A 20,227-nucleotide genomic window follows, 5' to 3' on the forward strand; every position below is an offset into this window, starting at 1 on the left:
CAATGCCAATCGACTTGACAAAGAAATGAACATTGCTGCCGCCACACTGCATATTGAATATTACAATTGTAGAACAAAACCCTATTGTATTATTTAGTAGCATGTAATAACAAAAAATTCCATTTAGAATTTAATTTTACACAAATGGATCTTCCCTAACATTTAAATCATGTCACCAATATATTTAATTTTTTATGCAGCAAATAACTCGTAAACTAACTTTTAAGAACAAAATGATGTAGCCCGACCTTCGGTCTTCGCCACATCATATGCTTCATCGACAAGACGGCACGCTAAGGTGAATCTTCTCCTTTACGCGTGCCTCGAATCGCCTACTTGGAACGATATACTACTTCATACCCCGTCATATCTTGATGATAGGAACTCGACGACAAGTACGGGGAGAAGGAAGGATGGCACGGAGACCCGAGGACGCAAGGCCGATGTCACGGAAGCTTGGAAGAGAAGGAGGAAGAGGAGCTGGAAGCTCCAGGGCCGGCACTGCCGCCCTACATAGGTCGGCACTGCCGCCAGGGCCGGCACTGCCGCCCTCCCAACGCCGGCACTGCCGCCGTGGTCGTGACCACTACCAAACCTAACCCTAAGTTGCCACATGTATGGCTGTGCTTGTATCTTAGTTTCCCCAAACTACCCCTCCTTAGTGGTTCCCTATAAATAGACCTCCACCCCCACCTTCATGAGGAGAGATGATGTTTAGATGAATTGGCTTATGCCTCTACTATCCCTTTGTGGATTTGGGTAACCCCCACCTTAGGTGTGGTGACCCTGCATACCACTGCATGTTGTAGTATGCCAGTCGTTGATATAACATTCACGAAGTACCATTCCGCAAATATTACATCCCTCAGAGTAGTACAACAGAACATAGCAGGGTCCATAACTCATTCACATATTATTACAATTAACATACACATGTCGTCTTGGAGCTCCTCTTGGGTCCTAAGAGGAATACTCCTGGGTTCGAGGTGAACCCAACTTAACTTACAATACCAGAGTTTCATTAAACTAAACATTTATTTCATCGAGCAGCTAAATACTAAGAGTTCAGGCTGCTCGGTTACTACTACTAGCGGATATCCCTAGGCTTGTTCTCCTCCGGAAGCCTCTCCGGATCCGTAGACGATGAGGTAGTCTACGCCTTCAACTCCTCCTGAGAGGTCTGGTTCTTCGTAGCCGATGATCTCGGCTCCTTCATTGTTGTCGTAGTCCTCCTCCGGACGATTCAGACAATCTAAGCATGGGATTTAAGAGTGGTATGAGTACGAGCGTACTCAACAAGTTCATTATAGATAAGAGGTGTTTAATGCACTAGCTACGATATTAGACCAGAAGGTCTAATACCAATGCAAGTTTTGATAAACATTTCTTCAAGAGATTGCTTTTATTTCAAAGAGCTATGTCCGTCAGCCTTCACCGGTTTACTAGAACTTCATGGAGCTCCTTTCCGGCCGCGTTCGCAGTTCCTCAATCCCGGAACAAGGAGTGACAGGTCACAGTTCTTTACACTCTGCAGAGGTGTGTTGCTTTACCCATAAGAGATCTTAACCTTGGTGCCAACCGGGCAGCTTTCCCGTCCACACTTCCTTCGGTGTGAGGCCCGGTATAAGGTCTAGCCAATCATGTTCCTCCGCTACCTCGAACACCCACCCTTTGTTGCATGCCCCGACCCTGGGTCCACGTCGGTCCCATTATTCCCGTAGATTTCAAGGTGGACCCCGACCACGACAACGAGTCTTGGGACTCGTTAACCATACACTCCTACGCCGGTAGCTGCAACCCATCATAGACCGCAATACCGTGGGGACTTAGGACTCCCCAGCCTCACCATCTTGCTCCTTCGGGCGACAAGTGTACTACGGACTATGCCGTGGGGACTTAGGACTCCCCGGCCTCACCAGCTTGCCCCCTTGGATTACAAGTGTACTACGGTAAAGCGCATCCGTTGATGAACGAGAGGTGGAAACACTTTTGACTACTCCGTCCCACTCCGGATCTTATGGTTAACACGGGTATTACGGCACAAGAATCACTGGCGACATTTGTTGTTTAATCCTAGATGGATATAAACCCGTGCAATGGAACCTCCACCATATCAACACAATCCATGGTTCCATTGCCCACCACATAGTCATATTCATAGTTATGAAAGTAGTGGTTTTGGTTTTTATGCAATAGTGATAACCATAATACTTTGCAAGTAATTTGCTAGAAATACTCAAATGACATGAGCAAGTGATGAACTTGCTCGAACACCGCAAAGTTTTGCGGTTGGAAGGTGTGGACTGACCCTTGTCCTCTCGTTCTCGAAAAATAGCATCATTGTCCGATAAGGGCAATGGTTAAAGAGGCAATTATGCATGATTCCATTTTTAGGGTTTGCTTCCCCCTTCCGATGTCGTTATTATTTCATGTAAGGGGTTAATACTAAGAATAATTTTTGGGGATACTTGATTTAAAGTAAAATACAACCTTGAAATGTTGTCAAGGTGTTTTTAAAGTCCAAATGCATTAATGGACTTATTTTTATTATTGAAATTTATATATGTGATTTAAATGATTGTTTAAATCATCAAATGAAGACTTATTCTTAATTGTCTTCAAAAATTCCCTTTTGTATTTTATTATGATAGAGAATTTTATGCTGATCTATTTTCATATTTTTAATTATTTTGTTAGAGCTATTAAATATTTATGGTGCCTTTTCAAAGTTTATGTATTTAAATGGAATTGTGAAATGGCAAAAATGCCCCTGGGCCCACCTGTCGGTGCAACCCAGTGGGTTAGGTCGAACCGACCGGCCTGGTCCGGCTCGACCAGCCTCACTCCTCTCTCTCTCTCTCGCGCGTGTCCGAACCCTAACCCTAATCCCCTCTCTGGCGATTCGTGGTCGCCGCCACCGTCGCCGCTCGATTCCGGCGAACTCCGCCGGACTTGGCCCCCGCCATGGTGCGCAATCGACGCGCCCCACGACGGCGGTCATCCTCATCCGCGTCGATTTGGAGTTCATCCACGCCACCATGCGGCCCCATCTCGTCTGCAACCCTGGCCGCATGGATTCATGGCGATGCGTCGTTTGCCTGCGCCCCTGCTGCTGCGGTGTTGCTGTGCCTGGCCGTGGCGCTGTGGTGCTGCCATGGCCTGGCTTGGCCTGGCGCCGCCGCGCTCCGGTGGGTGCCGCCGTGGCCGCCATGGTTGCGCTGTTCTCCTCGACTCCGGGTAAGTGCGCCTCCTTTCCTACTTCCCTCCTGTGCCTGACCTTCTTCCTCCTCTAGTCCTATTGCTGTGCTGTGCTTGCCTGCTCCTGCTGTGCTATGTTGCTGCGCTCTGCGTGTGCTACTGCTGTGTTGCCTATGCTGATGTGCTTTCTGCTGCTGCCATGGATTGCTAGCTGCTGCTGCTCTTCTAACTTTGCTCTATGCACTACTGTTATATGCTATACTCCTACTGTGGCCTTCCTGTGATTGCTCATGAGCATCCGGTGATGCTCATGGCCTACTCGGCTTGCTCCTAAGATAGCTACTGCCACTAGGATATCATGTGTGTGTAAAATCTTGACCCTGGCTTGATCATTATGCATGATCCTTGTAGCATGCTAGTGCCAGTGTCTCTGTTCTTGATGCTATCTTTACCAATTACTCAAGTGTATTCATTAATGGTGTTCTGGCTTGGTTGCCGTGTGCAATTCTTGTAAATTCACAAGAGCCAGTGCCCCAGGGTGCTCTTCTGTGTGCTATGATTTATAGACATGCTCCCTTGAGCATGCCTGTTACAAGAGATCACCATCCTTGGATGATTGGCTCCTGTATATGACTAGTTTAATTATCTGTGATATATTTGTTCCTGTCCTGTGGCTGATCTTATTGTCTGGTTCATGTGTTGATGTTATGCTTGGCTGTGGTGACCTGTAGCAAGAGCAAGTGATGCTCTGATGATCAATTGATCATTACTTGCTTGTGAGCAAGTGTGTGCTTCTCTCTGTGATTCACTGGTACTCAACCAGTGCTATTTGAGCTTCATACATGCTGAGCCTGGTGTGTACTGTTGTTGGCTTAAGCAACTGTTGTTGCTTGCAGTGATCCATTGAATCACTGCAAAGCCCTGGTGTTTTGATTTGTTTGTTTAGTTCACTTATCTGCAGTTGCCTAAATTTTATTGAAGTGGATAAGTGATGTGAGCTGCTTTGCAGTTGTGATCATCCTATTAAATGAGACGGGGCTAGATGGATGCCAACACTCGGTTGTGTACCCTAGCCCTCTACTGAACCCTACTTGGGTGATGATGTGGTGGCTTAAGATGTTGGTTATGGGTTGAGGTAGCCCCGGCAGCTCTTTGATGCTGTCATGGGTAGCTCCCCCTTCGTGACTTGTGGTGGCTTTGTGGATGCATCACCTGGGCAATCCTTGTTGGATTTCCGAGTGCTCTTTCTTGTTGACAATCTAGAATAGGCACAAGTGCCTATCTACCCGATGGTTAGCAAACCATGTAGTGCTAGGTGAGTTGGGTAGGCTAGTCTGTGAATCTTCCTTGCTTGGATGCTTTGGTTTATCTCGGTGTTAATACGGTGGGTTTGACCATTTCTTCCCTGGGATGATTTCTTCGGCTTAATTCCCTCTTTGCCAGCATCAAATGGTTTGATCACCAAATGATGATGCACACAGGGTAACCATACCCTCTGGCTTGTGTATATTTATGCACATGCTTATTTATGAGCAAAACAGAGTTTTGCTCAGGTTGATCTTGTTTATACCTCACTCCAGCTCCTAGATGATTTGTTGATGTAGAGGTTTTGCTTCTGTGATGATCTTGTGGTTGGTTTACTTGCCCTGCTCCTCCTGGTGATCTGGTGGGGCTTGATTCAGTGCTGTGGTGAGTTAGCAGATTGAACAGCAGTGGCTGTTCTTGTGTTCTTGTGTTCTTGTGTTCTTGTGTTCTTACCAGTGAAGCCTGTCGATGGCTGAATCAAATGGCTAGGGTTTGGCTTGGAAAAGCTTTTATATGCCCAGCCATTGCATCTCTGATCGACGACTTGGCACTGGCCTCCCTTGGTGACTCCTCTCCGGCTTGTGTGTTGTACGAGCATGCACACATGCGGTGTGAGCTGCTCGTGTGTGTGTGTGTGTGCACCGATACTCTGAACTTGGCTTGGAGATGATCAGCTCGGCAGAGCTGATCCATATCCCCAATTTTCCTTTCTTTCTAACCTGCCAAGTGGCAATGCCACTTGGCATAATTCCTTTCTTTGTTGTGCTTGTGTACAGGGTATAAGTGAGCTGATTAAGATGATCCGAGAAGATGATCAAGTCCAAGATCAAATGAAGATGATCTTGTAGTATCTAGGATAGAATCTATCCTTGTACTTTTCTTTTTATATTCCTTTCTATTTTTCCCAATTTGTATAATGAGTTGTAATATATCATATATCTATTCTGGATATTGTAAATGACATTGTATTATGTGTGATTATCAATAAAGCTCCCATTTTCCTTAATGAGCTTTTCATAATTGTTGTATTAATTATAATTCTTGATTATTGATAATTGTTTATTGAATTATCTCAAGTTTGAATTATGAGATAACAATTTGATGTTTGAATTTGAAATTCAAATTCAACTTTAGGTTTGAATTCAATCATGCAACTTAATTTTGAATTCAATCATGCAACTTAAGTTTGTGATGCAACATCCCTTCTCTCTTCTCCAAAACCCTAGTTTAGTTGAATAAGAGCAAGTTTATCGCACTCTCGAAACCCTAACCCTGTAAGGTGTCGAGAGAGAAACTTGTCCCCCTTCGATGCAGTTTTTGTTTAAAAGCGCGAAATTTCCCCGTAAATTACAATGCAATGCACATCCCTTTCTAAAATCTACCCCTCGATCGTCTCTAAACCTGGGACATTACAGCCTTTCCCCCTTAAAGAAAACTTCGTCCCGAAGTTGTGGTTGTAATACTTGAAGAGTTCGGGGTATGTTTTCCTCGGGTCTTCTTCCTTTTCCCAGGTGGCTTCCCTCTCGGGATGATGCTTCCATTGTATCTTGCAGTACTTGATAGCTTTATTTCTGAGTTGTTTCCAGCTCTCCTCGAGAATCTTGGCTGGCTTCTCGATGTATGTCAAGTCTGGTTGTAACTCGAGCTCATCATGTGCTATTGGTTCATCTGGGGTCTTCAAACATTTCCGAAGTTGTGACACATGGAATACATTGTGAACTTGAGCTAACCTTCCCGGTAGATCCAATTCAAAGGCTAAACCTCGGTTCTGACTCAGTATCTTGAAAGGTCCTATATATCTAGGACTGAGTTTTCCTTTAACTCCAAACCTCTGAAGTCCTTTCATCGGGCTTACCTTAAGATAAACCATGTCTCCAACTTGTGGCTCCCATGTCCTCCTCTTCTGGTCGGCATAACTCTTTTGCCGACTTTGGGCTATCTTAAGTCTATCTCTTATAATGTCAATGATGTGTTGCTTTTCCTTGACATAATCAGGATTGAACTCCTTGCTTGCTCCGGCTTCATACCAACATATCGGTGATCTACACTTTCTTCCATAGAGAGCTTCAAATGGTGCCATCTTGATGCTGCTTTGATAGCTATTATTGTATGAAAACTCTGCTAGTGGTAAGTGCTCCTCCCATGATCCTCCGAAGTCTAGGGCACAAGCCCTAAGCATATCCTCTAAGATCTGGTTGGTTCTCTCGGTTTGTCCACCGGTCTGGGGATGATAAGCGGTACTATAGTCCAACTTGGATCCTAAAGCTTCGTGTAGTTGCTTCCAAAATGCTGACGTGAATACGGATCCTCGATCCGACACGATCTTCTTAGGCACTCCATGCTTACTCACGATCTCTTTGATGTAAAGATCGATAAGTTTCTCTCCTTTATCCTGCTGGTTTACCGCTAAAAAGTGTGCACTTTTCGTCAACCGGTCCACGATTACCCATATCATGTCCTTCTTTTTATTAGTCATGGGTAGTCCGGTGATGAAATCCATCCCTATTTCTTCCCATTTCCACTCCGGAATAGGTAAAGGTTGTAACTTCCCTGCCGGACTGCGGTGTTCAGCCTTCACCCTCCGGCAGGTATGGCATTACTGCCACATATTGTGCTATCTCCCTCTTCATGTTATTCCACCGAATAGTTCCTTTAAGTCCATGTACATCTTTGTACTTCCCGGATGTATGGAATATGGTGTTTGATGAGCTTCCCGGAGTATTACTTCCTTAATTTCAGCAATATCCGGAACGCAAATCCTTTTCTGGAACCATAATGATCCAGATTCTCCGCGATGAAATTCTGATGGTCTTCCCTCATCTATTCTTCTCATCTCCTCCACGATGAATGGATCGTCCATTTGACCCATCATTATCTCATTCTTCAGGTTGACATTCAACTCATCGGCTACTTGCAACGCCGATAATCCTTCATGGGCTTCCTTCTCCCAAAGTTGTATTTGGGCTTGACTTATTTCCTTCCTCAACTCCGGTGATATTTCTTGTTCCACTCCGCCAGTGCTCTTCCTACTCAAGGCATCTGCTACAACATTGGCCTTTCCTGGAGTGTAGTTGATTGTCAGGTCATAATCCTTGATTAATTCTAGCCATCTTTTACGCCTCATGTTGAGTTCCTTCGAGTGAAGAAATATTTGAGACTCTTGTGATCTGTATAGAGCTCACACTTAGCTCCATAGAGAAAATGTCTCCATGTTTTGAGTGCAAATACGACTGCTGCTAATTCCAAGTCATGTGTTGGATAATTCACTTCATGAGGTCTGAGTTGTCTCGATCCATAAGATATCACTTTTCTATCTTGCATGAGTACACAACCCAATCCATGTTTGGATGCGTCACAGTACACGGTGTAATCCTTGCCAACTTCCGGAACTGCTAACACCGGTGCTGTGGTGAGTTTCTCTTTTAGAGTTTGAAAACTCTTCTCACACTCATCAGACCATACAAATGGTGTATTCTTCCTTAACAACTTCGTCATTGGTCCTGCTATTTTGGAGAATCCTTCAATGAACCTCCGGTAATATCCTGCCATCCCAAGGAATCCTCGGATTTCCTTGACAGTCTTGGGTGCTTCCCATTCTAGAACTGCTGCTACCTTACTCGGGTTGACAGCGATTCCATCTTTGCTAATGACATGACCAAGAAATTCCACTTGATCTAGCCAAAATTCACACTTACTAAGTTTGGCATAAAGTTGATGTTCCCTTAGTGTTTGCAACACTAACCTCAAATGTTCGGCATGTTCTGCCTTGTTCTTGGAATATATCAGAATATCATCGATAAATACGATGACAAACTTGTCTAGATATGGCATGAATATCTTATTCATGAGATTCATGAATATTGCTGGGGCATTGGTCAATCCAAAAGGTACTACGAGATACTCATGATGTCCGTACCTCGAAACAAAGGCTGTTTTCGGAACGTCTTCCTTCTTGATCTTTATCTGGTGATAACCGGATCTTAGATCAATCTTGGAAAAGACTCCCGCGCCTCTAACTTGATCAAATAGATCTTGTATTCTTGGAAGTGGATACTTGTTCTTGATTGTGACGTTGTTTAGATTCCCGTAGTCTCCGCACATCCTTCTTCCTCCATCTCTTTTATCCACGAAGATCACGGGTGATCCCCATGGTGAAACACTCTCTTGAATGAATCCCTTTTGTTCCAAGTCATCCAATTGCTCCTTAAGTTCTTTCAACTCCTTAGGCCCCATCTTATATGGTGCTTTGGCAATCGGAGCTGTTCCTGGGATTAGGTCGATAGTGAATTCTATCTCCCTATCTGGTGGCATACCAGGTAATTCCGCAGGAAACACATCCTGGAATTCATTTACTACAGGTATATCCTCTAACTTCACCTCTTTCATGCTGTTCAGCTGTAGCTCAACCTCGATCTGGGTATGTTTGTCTCCTTGGTAGATCATTCTACTTCCATCGGGGCTTTTCAAAGACACCGTCTTGCTCACACAGTCGATCAATGCTCCATTAGCTTCCAACCAGTTCATACCAAGAATGACATCAATGTCCTTCATTGGTAGAATGAACGAGTCCGCGTCAAACGCGCACTTATTGATCATAATGACTTGTTTTTGTTTGGCATGGGTTACTACTATCGTTCCCCCGCGAAAGTATGGTTATGGGTGTATCTAACTTAGTGCAACTAATCCCATGTTTGATGATGAATTGTTGAGAAATGAATGATGTAGTTGCACCGGTATCAAAAAGTACTTTGCCGGGATGAGTGAGTATCCGGAGCGTACCTATCACCGCACTGGTCGAGTTGACCACCTCCTCCAGGCTGAGTACAGTTCAGCTTGCCGAAGGGCTTCTTATTCTTCCGGCTCCCTCCGGTGTTTCCTCGATTTCCTCCTCCTCCGGATTGACCTCCTCCAGTGTTTCTCTTGGGGCAGTCCTTCGAGCATGTGCCCCTCCCGGCGACAACCAAAGCATATAATCTTTGGCTTCTTGCGGTCCTTGGCGAAATGCCCCGTGAAGTCCACAACTCCCGCAAACGCATTGGATTTGCGATCCGAAATGCTTGATTCTCTCCTACTATCGTAGTAGTAGTTGTTGTTGTTGTTGTTGTTGTTGTATCTGGGCTTGAAACTCAAGCTGGTATTAGGCTTGTTACTAACAAACCTCTTAGGCTCAAACTTGGCCTTCTTCCTCTTCTCTTCTTGCAGTTGTTTGAAGTCATCTTCAAGAGTGATGGCTGCATCCACCAACTCTTGAAACTCCGTCGCTCTCATCATCCGGAGCTGTACCTTGAACTGGGGACTTAACCCCCTCAAAACCTCTTCTTTTTCTTGTCCTCGGTGTTGACTTCATCAACAGCGTACCGGGACAGTTTAGAGAACTCCACGACATAGGTCGGGATTGCCTTGTCCTTACGCTCGAGACTTTCAAATTCTTGACGCTTCAGCTCCACAATACTTTCAGGGACATTGGATTCCCTGAACTTCCTCGTGAACTCCTCCCAGGTAAATACCTTTCCAGCCGGATAAACGGCTACAATATTGTCCCACCATGATGCGGCAGGTCCACATAGCAGATGGGTAGCATAACGAACCTTCTCTTGGTCGTTACATCCAACGGTGTTGAGCTTTCGCTCAGTGTCCATGAGCCAGTCTTCCGCGTCCATTGGCTCGGGCGCGTATGCAAAAGATATGGGCTTGGTGTTACGGAAGTCCGCTAAGGTGACTCCCTGATTCTCGGGTCTCTCCACCCTGTTTTGCTGCAACAAATCCTGAAAGAATTTGTTCTGCTGCTCCAATGTCACCCGCTGTCGCTCCTCTACCAGCTGCATGTACTGGATAAAGTTTTGCTGCGTCATGGGTGGTGGTGGTGGTGGTAACTGATCTCCGGATGCTCCCTCAGCCTCCTCCTTTTGTTTGGCTTCGCGCTCCATGCGCTGCGCTTCGGTCTCTTCTCCTAACGTTCCCGACATAACCCCCTAGTTCTGCAACACAAGATGATACTCATAATTACTCCATGCGCAAGTTTTCCGAGCTCAACATTGTGCACGAGAACTAGTCACGCAATGGAAATCAAGAAGCAAATCCAAATCATACAAAACATATACCCTGTATATACATACATAAGTGGTCTTATTACAATACTCAAGTCGATGTGAGCATGCAAACTCACTTATTAAAGTATATGTACAAATTTATACAAATATTACACTCTACAATACACGTGGTACTTGTGTATTGTAGCTTGGCTTCTCTTGGTAGACTCTAGTCGATCTTCACTCCCGATACATTCCAGGCTTCCATCCGGTCGAACGTGTCGTTCTCCTGACAAAACCTGGAACATAAGGTCTCCCCGTTGGCTGATAGTCGGAATCCGATGATGATCCTAGGGCGAAATCAGTGTTCACAAACTGATCATTCAGTGCATCGTAATCCACCCAACGGGTGTACTCCCCTATACCTATACCATAGGTATTTCCTATATTCGTATCCGACTCAACCTGTGTCGGATACCCTCCAACTTCCTCCTCATTCCATGGATAACTCTGGTGCTGGGACGTGGCATCTTCATTCATCTCCCCATCATAATACGCTGTGGTACTATGAGTTCCAGTATCCGATCCCCAACGCCAACCCCTAGAATTCTCGATAGGAGTCTCGGAACGCTGATTGTTTCCGGATTCCTCTCCGCCTTCGTATCCCCCATAGGAACTACCCAGATAGTTCCCAGGTGTAACAGGTGTAGGTTCACGTGCAAGTGGATCAATACTGATGTAGTCACCAGCTGAATAAACCGGTGTGTGCACCACATTCTCCATAGGTTCTTTCCCCCTACTCTCCTCCTTGGGTTCCGTGAATTCCTCAAGCATCGTATCAATTGCTCCTATCAGATGATGATTCAACTGAAAGAGTAATGATATGAAGTTACGGCTATTGTCCATGTATTTGGCTGCTTCGGCTGGTTTGCTTTTGGCATATTTGAAATGGTTCAGCATGGGATCATTGTCCTCCTCCATATGAGGAATGTGTGTAAATTCGGAACCCATAAGCTCTTTCGTCTTATGCTCCCGAATATCGGTTATGGCTCTCATAACAGCTATATGGTAAGCTGTGTTGGTTGTCCTCGCTTCCCCAGCTGGCATGACTACGCTCATTCCCAAAGATTCGGGAAGTCGCAGTCCTACCCTGCACTTGGCCAATACTGGACCATCATAGAACATGTATTTCTTTATCGGAATCAGGGGATCGCACCCAAATTCCAGTAACATGGCTCGTAAGATATCTGCAAGTCCTCCTTGGTACTCGTTCAGTGTGGAATCCATAACTTTCACGTTTCTTCCCGGTCGTGAACTTGCCATGTTGGCTGTAGAAATAGAAAGATTATGAGATTAGTAATAATGCATCATAATAGAGATAATAAAGAATTATCGCACTAAAAGATATGATTGTTGTATTCTCAATTGAATATACACCATATTTTTAGAGAATTCTTTATTAGTCCTATTTGACTCCTAACGTTTGGTCCCATTTACTAGGTTCCAACCTAAGGTCAAAGCTTTTGCTACGATACCAAGCTGTGGTGACCCCGCATACCACTGCATGTTGTAGTATGCCGATCGTTGATATAACATTCACGAAGTACCATTCCGCAAATATTACATCCCTCGAGTAGTACAACAGAACATAGCAGGGTCCATAACTCATTCACATATTATTACAATTAACATACACATGTCGTCTTGGAGCTCCTCTTGGGTCCTAAGAGGAATACTCCTGGGTTCGAGGTGAACCCAACTTAACTTACAATACCAGAGTTTCATTAAACTAAACATTTATTTCATCGAGCAGCTAAATACTAAGAGTTCAGGCTGCTCGGTTACTACTACTAGCGGATATCCCTAGACTTGTTCTCCTCCGGAAGCCTCTCCGGATCCGTAGACGATGAGGTAGTCTACTGCCTTCAACTCCTCCTGAGAGGTCTGGTTCTTCGTAGCCGATGATCTCGGCTCCTTCATTGTTGTCGTAGTCCTCCTCCGGACGATTCGGACAATCTAAGCATGGGATTTAAGAGTGGTATGAGTACGAGCGTACTCAACAAGTTCATTATAGATAAGAGGTGTTTAATGCACTAGCTACGATATTAGACCGGAAAGTCTAATACCAATGCAAGTTTTGATAAACATTTCTTCAAGAGATTGCTTTTATTTCAAAGAGCTATGTCCGTCAGCCTTCACCGGTTTACTAGAACTTCATGGAGCTCCTTTCCGGCCGCGTTCGCAGTTCCTCAATCCCGGAACAGGGAGTGACATGTCACGGTTCTTTACACTCTGCAGAGGTGTGTTGCTTTACCCATAAGAGATCTTAACCTTGGTGCCAACCGGGCAGCTTTCCCGTCCACACTTCCTTCGGTGTGAGGCCCGGTATAAGGTCTAGCCAATCATGTTCCTCCGCTACCTCGAACACCCACCCTTTGTTGCATACCCCGACCCTGGGTCCTCGCCGGTCCCATTATTCCCACTTACGGGTGGACCCCGACCACGACAACAGTTTGGGACTCGTTAACCAAACTCCTTCGCCGGTAGCTGCAACCCATCATAGACCGCAATACCGTGGGGACTTAAGGCCTCCCCGACCAACCGCTTGCACTTCGAGCGACAAGTGTCTACGGACTATGCCGTGGGGACTTAAGGCTTCCCAGCCAACCGCTTGCCCCGACGGATACAAGTGTCTACGGTAAAGCGCATCCGTTGATGAACGAGAGGTGGAAACACTTTTGACTACTCCGTCCCACTCCGGATCTTATGGTTAACACGGGTATTACGGCACAAGAATCACTTGGCGACATTTGTTGTTTAATCCTAGATGGATATAAACCCTTGCAATGGAACCTCCACCATATCAACACAATCCATGGTTCCATTGCCCACCACATAGTCATATTCATAGTTATGAAAGTAGTGGTTTTGGTTTTTATGCAATAGTGATAATCATAGTACTTTGCAAGTAATTTGATAAAGATACTCAAATGACATGAGCAAGTGATGAACTTGCTCGAACACCGCAAAGTTTTGCGGTTGGAAGGTATGGACTGACCCTTGTCCTCTGGTTCTGAAAAATAGCATCATTGTCCGATAAGGGCAATGGTTAAAGAAGCAATTATGCATGATTCCATTTTTAGGGTTTGTTCCCCCCTTCCGATGTTGTTATTATTTCATGTAAGGGGTTAATACTAAGAATAATTTTGGGGATACTTGATTTAAAGTAAAATACAACCTTGAAATGTTGTCAAGGTGTTTTTAAAGTCCAAATGCATTAATGGACTTATTTATTATTGAAATTTATATATGTGATTTAAATGATTGTTTAAATCATCAAATGAAGACTTATTCTTAATTGTCTTCAAAAATTCCCTTTTGTATTTTATTATGATAGAGAATTTTATGCTGATCTATTTTCATATTTTTAATTATTTTGTTAGAGCTATTAAATATTTATGGTGCCTTTTCAAAGTTTATGTATTTAATTGGAATTGTGAAATGGCAAAAATGCCCCTGGGCCCACCTGTCGGTGCAACCCAGTGGGTTAGGTCGAACCGACCGGCCTGGTCCGGCTCGACCAGCCTCACTCCTCTCTCTCTCTCTCGCGCGTGTCCGAACCCTAACCCTAATCCCCTCTCTGGCGATTCGTGGTCGCCGCCACCGTCGCCGCTCGATTCCGGCGAACTCCGCCGGACTTGGCCCCCGCCATGGTGCGCACTTGACGCGCCCCACGACGGCGGTCATCCTCATCCGCGTCGATTTGGAGTTCATCCACGCCACCATGCGGCCCCATCTCGTCTGCAACCCTGGCCGCATGGATTCATGGCGATGCGTCGTTTGCCTGCGCCCCTGCTGCTGCGGTGTTGCTGTGCCCGGCCGTGGCGTTGTGGTGCTGCCATGGCACTGGCTTGGCACTGGCGCCGCCGCGCTCCGGTGGGTGCCGCCGTGGCCGCCATGGTTGCGCTGTTCTCCTCGACTCCGGGTAAGTGCGCCTCCTTTCCTACTTCCCTCCTGTGCCTGACCTTCTTCCTCCTCTAGTCCTATTGCTGTGCTGTGCTTGCCTGCTCCTGCTGTGCTATGTTGCTGCGCTCTGCGTGTGCTACTGCTGTGTTGCCTATGCTGATGTGCTTTCTGCTGCTGCCATGGATTGCTAGCTGCTGCTGCTCTTCTAACATTGCTCTATGCACTACTGTTATATGCTATACTCCTACTGTGGCCTTCCTGTGATTGCCCATGAGCATCCAGTGATGCTCATGGCCTACTGGCTTGCTCCTATGATAACTATTGCCACTAGGATAACCTGTGTGTGTAAAATCTTGGCCCTGGCTTGATCATTATGCATGATCCTTGTAGCATGCTAGTGCCAGTGTCTCTGTTCTTGATGCTATCTTCACCAATTACTCAAGTGTATTCATTTATGGTGTTACGGCTTGGTTGCCGTGTGCAATTCTTGTAAATTCACAAGAGCCGGTGCCCCGGGGTGCTCTTCCGGGTGCTATGATTTATAGACATGCTCCCTTGAGCATGCCTGTTACAAGAGATCACCATCCTTGGATGATTGGCTCCTGTATATGACTAGTTTAATTATCTCGTGATATATTTGTTCCTGTCCCGTGGCTGATCTTATTGTCCGGTTCATGTGTTGATGTTATGCTTGGCTGTGGTGACCTGTAGCAAGAGCAAGTGATGCTCTGATGATCAATTGATCATTACTTGCTTGTGAGCAAGTGTGTGCTTCTCTCTGTGATTCACTGGTACTCAACCAGTGCTATTTGAGCTTCATACAGGCTGAGCCTGGTGTGTACTGTTGTTGGCTTAAGCAATCTGTCGTTGCTTGCAGTGATCCATTGACTCACTGCAAAGCCCTGGTGTTTTGATTTGTTTGTTTAATTCACTTATCTGCAGTTGCCTAAATTTTATTGAAGTGGATAAGTGATGTGAGCTGCTTTGCAGTTGTGATCATCCTATTAAATGAGACAGGGCTAGATGGATGCCAACACTCAGTTGTGTACCCTAGCCCTCTACTGAACCCTACTGGGTGATGATGTGGTGGCTTAAGATGTTGGTTATGGGTTGAGGTAGCCCTGGCAGCTCTTTGATGCTGTCATGGGTAGCTCCCCCCTTTTGTGACTTGTTGTGGCTTTGTGGATGCATCACTGGGCAATCCTTGTTGGATTTCCAGGTGCTCTTTGTTGTTGACAATCTAGAATAGGCACAAGTGCCTATCTACCCGATGGTTAGCAAACCATGTAGTGCTAGGTGAGTTGGGTAGGCTAGCTGTGAATCTTCCTTGCTGGATGCTTTGGTTTATCTCGGTGTTAATACGGTGGGTTTGACCATTTCTTCCCTGGGATGATTTCTTCGGCTTAATTCCCTCTTTGCCAGGCATCAAATGGTTTGATCACCAAATGATGATGCACACAGGGTAACCATACCCTCCGGCTTGTGTATATTTATGCACATGCTTATTTATGAGCAAAACGAGTTTTGCTCAGGTTGATCTTGTTTATACCTCACTCCAGCTCCTAGATAATTTGTTGATGTAGAGGTTTTGCTTCGTGATGATCTTGTGGTTGGTTTACTTGCCCTCGCTCCTCCCGGTGATCCGGTGGGGCTTGATTCGATGCTTGTGGTGAGTTAGCGGATTGAACGAGCAGTGGCTGTTCTTGTGTTCTTGTGTTCTTGTGTTCTTACCAGTGAAGCCTGTCGATGGCTGAATCAAATGGCTAGGGTTTGGCTTGGAAAAGCTTTTATATGCCCAGCCATTGCATCTCTGATCGACAGCTTGGCCTGGCCTCCCTTGGTGACTCCTCTCTGGCTTGTGTGTTGTACAGCATGCACACATGCAGTGTGAGCTGCCTGTGTGTGTGTGTGTGCACCTGATACTCTGAACTTGGCTTGGAGATGATCAGCTCGGCAGAGCTGATCCATATCCCCAATTTTCCTTTCTTTCTAACCTGCCAAGTGGCAATGCCACTTGGCATAATTCCTTTCTTTGTTGTGCTTGTGTACAGGGTATAAGTGAGCTGATTAAGATGATCCAGAAGATGATCAAGTTCAAGATCAAATGAAGATGATCATGTAGTATCTAGGATAGAATCTATCCCTGTACTTTTCTTTTTATATTCCTTTCTATTTTTCCCCAATTTGTGTAATGTGTTGTAAGTAATTCCTTTATTTCAATTCTGAATATTGTAAATGACATTGTATTATGTGTGATTATCAATAAAGCTCCCATTTTCCTTAATGAGCTTTTCATAATTGTTGTATTAATTATAATTCTTGATTATTGATAATTGTTTATTGAATTATCTCAAGTTTGAATTATGAGATAACAATTTGATGTTTGAATTTGAAATTCAAATTCAACTTTAGGTTTGAATTCAATCATGCAACTTAATTTTGAATTCAATCATGCAACTTAAGTTTGTGATGCAACATCCCTTCTCTCTTCTCCAAAACCCTAGTTTAGTTGAATAAGAGCAAGTTTATCGCACTCTCGAAACCCTAACCCTGTAAGGTGTCGAGAGAGAAACTTGTCCCCCTTCGATGCAGTTTTTGTTTAAAAGCGCGAAATTTCCCCAGAATTTACTATGCAATGCACATCCCTTTCTAAAATCTACCCCTCGATCGTCTCTGAACCTAGGACATTACATTAGGTTAATTCCTATTTTACCACCCGGGCTCCTTATCGAATCCTATTGTATCTCTTTGGTGACTTCTACCAATCTTGATTTTTTGCTTGCACTTCTACCTATTTGGTCTTTTGCTTGCACTTCTTTTGAGTTTGGTCTTTTCACCCTTCTAGATTCATAGGATCTTCGATTTGTCGATCTTTTTGCGGGACTTCTACCGAAAGGTCTTTTCCTTGCAACTTCTATCGAGTTGGTGGTTCGGGCCAACGAGAACAAACCGATTGTGTTGTGTGCGTGTGTTTGTATCGAGTTCTTCGCGTTCATCCACTTCCCCGCGAATCCCCCTCCGCAATCACACTCACCCGGGTCAATTCGTGAGATCGGGCAACCCACACAGGCTTAGCCCGCACCATATGGTATCAGATCAAAGGTTGCCACGAATTTGACCCTCCAATTTCACCAATTTCGCCCAAAAATTTCCCAAAAAATTTTACCCCAAAAAATAGCTCGAATTTGGATCTCTGGATTTGTTGAGTTGTTTGTGGTTTTGGTCCACAGATCTGTTGTCTCTAGTGCTGATCTACATCTCCTCCAAATTTCACCGTCAAATTCCTTGTATATCTCCGTGAATCGACGAATTTTTGGCCCAATTTCCGCTCAGTTCATCCCCAGTTCGTCGAGTTCGTGCTCACCGGCACTGCCGGCCCGTTTATACCGGCACTGCCGCCGGCCACCTCCGCTGCCCCTCCGCCCAGCTTCCGCCCGCGCGCCAGGCCAACCACCACGCCGCCGCACAGCTCCTCGCCTGGCACACCACCCGCCGCCTCTGCCCGCGCACACCACCAGGCCGCAGCACACCCTGCCCCCACCTCCGCGCGACCCGCCCAGGCTCCATGCTGCACCCGCGCTCGATCTACCCCGGCCAACCACCAAGCGCTAGCGCCGCCTCCGCCTGTCCCAAGGCCCCGCTCGCGCTACCTCTAGCGCCGCCCTGCAGCTTGCTCGTCCCGCCGCCAACCTCCCCTAATCCCTGGTCAACGCGCGCCGCACCATTGAGCTGCCCCGCCGCTCGCATCACCACAGCGCCACCAGCTCCACCTCGCTAGTAAGCAGCAACAGCACGCGCGCCTCCTCCACTTGATTCACAAGCACCACGCCTCGCGCTAGCTCACGCAGCGCCCAGATCGATTTCCGCTCAATCGGCCAAGACCGGCACTACCGCTGCGCACACGCCGGCAGTACCGGTGCAGACACCACAGCAGTGCCGCCACATACACCCCGGCAGTGCCGCTGCTGTAGCGTTTTGACACAAATTTCGTCTAATTCTGATCCAACTTTTTGCTCCAAATTTTAACAACTTTTCGGCGTCCGTTTGACTCCAAACTTTAACAACATCCTCCAACGACTCCACATAGTCTACGTCTAATTTTTGACGATTTTTGGAGCCCAACTTTTGACCGCTCATTTTGACGCAACTTTTCGGGCATTGACTTAATTTGCTCGGTTTCCGATTTGGAGTGCATCGGTTGTCTATTCCGCTTCCGCGCCTACATCAACATCGCGACGACACCGTTGGCACCCCGGATTCCGGCGCAACTTCGCCATCGTCATCGACACCACCACTTCGCCATCGCAAGTTCGTGTGCTTGACACCGCCTAACATCAATAGGTATAACTTGCCTCCCCTTGTAGCCCCGTTTCTTTCTTTGTGTACCTATCCCATTGAGAGTGGCTTTCCGAGTGTTGCGAAGCATTGCACAAGTGTCACGACCGTGAGAGGGTGTGTGTGCGTTGTATTGAGCAAAGCTCCGAAGCAAACTCGGTGAGAAAGATACACAAAAGAAGAAAAAGTGTGACATAGAGAAAAATAAAGCTTCTAAGCATAGAAAAAAAAAGTGAAAAAAAAAAAGAAATAGAAAAAGAGTGTGTGTCCACCGATACAAAGGAGTGCAAAGCTTGTAAGCACTAAGAGAGAAAAGAGAAGAGTGGCATTTGTGCAAATCTAGTTGCTTCTCTCATATGCAACCAAGCTACGGTCTCTCTTGTGTTGGCGCGACACCGAGCTAATAGTCGTCGTTAGGACCATCTTTGTTACTTGCTCACTTCCTTGGTCGCGCTAACCCCATTGTTCTCCCTTGTGTGTGTTTCCGTGTTTCCTTGACATAGATCATCACTTTTGACATTTGACTTTGGATCTTACCCACATTTGACAATAGACATTTTCTTTGGTTCTTTTCGTTTGCTATCCACTTCCTCACCTACCACCATATAGAGTTTTTAGCCTTTTGCGTGTGCTTTGAGTGTGTGTGTGTGAGTACATATCGGTTATTCTCTAACTTGAACCATTTTCTCGATTTTGGTTTGCTAGCTTTGACCTTTTGGTAGTTTTTCTTCCACCACATACATACACCCTTCCTAGTGAGAGCTATCCAATATGACCCCACAAGAAAAGGCCGAGATGAGAGCCTACTTTGCCGACCTGGAGGCTCGAGAGGCCACAATGACCCTCCAAGACAAAGCCGAGTGCAAATCCTACTTCAAACACCTTGAGAGCAAGAGTGACACACCACATGAGTTGAGTGAGGATGCTTTGATTTCTAACAACTTAACCTCTACTCCTCTTGTGTTGTCTTCCTCTTTGCTAGGTTGCTCGGACATCGATGACGCCATTGCCATGGAGATGAGGGACTCCACTATATGTGAGATGAGCGACTCCACTATATGTGAGATGAGCGACTCCACTATATGTGAGATGAGTGCATCCACTATATGTGAGCTTGAGTGCATACACTTCGAGAGCATGAGTGATACACCATGTGAGATGAGAGTGGTAGTTGATAGGTCATGTGAGGCCATTTCGAATTCTAACAACTTACCCTCTACCTCTAGTGTGTTTCCTTGTGTCTCATTAGGTCCCATGGATGACGAGTTCCCGATCATGGAGAAGATGTACATGGTGCATGAAGATGATGCTATCACACCATGCTTGATTGAAGATGAACATGGAGGCCACATGGCGCCTACCTCTTCCACAACACCCACTTCAAATGAGTCGGA

The 20,227-nt window shown here is 45.8% G+C and overlaps 1 long non-coding RNA gene across 1 annotated transcript; it reads left to right on the plus strand.

Annotated features, from left to right (window-relative positions):
• The first annotated feature begins 727 nt into the window (after positions 1-727).
• On the plus strand, positions 728-17,280 carry LOC124703717. The gene is made up of 2 exons (XR_007003229.1): positions 728-775; positions 17,195-17,280. It is a non-coding gene; the product is annotated as an uncharacterized LOC124703717 (long non-coding RNA).
• Positions 17,281-20,227: the final 2,947 nt, after the last annotated feature.

The sequence above is a fragment of the Lolium rigidum genome, chromosome 3 (assembly GCF_022539505.1).
Source record: "Lolium rigidum isolate FL_2022 chromosome 3, APGP_CSIRO_Lrig_0.1, whole genome shotgun sequence".
Classification (NCBI taxonomy): Eukaryota; Viridiplantae; Streptophyta; class Magnoliopsida; order Poales; family Poaceae; genus Lolium; species Lolium rigidum.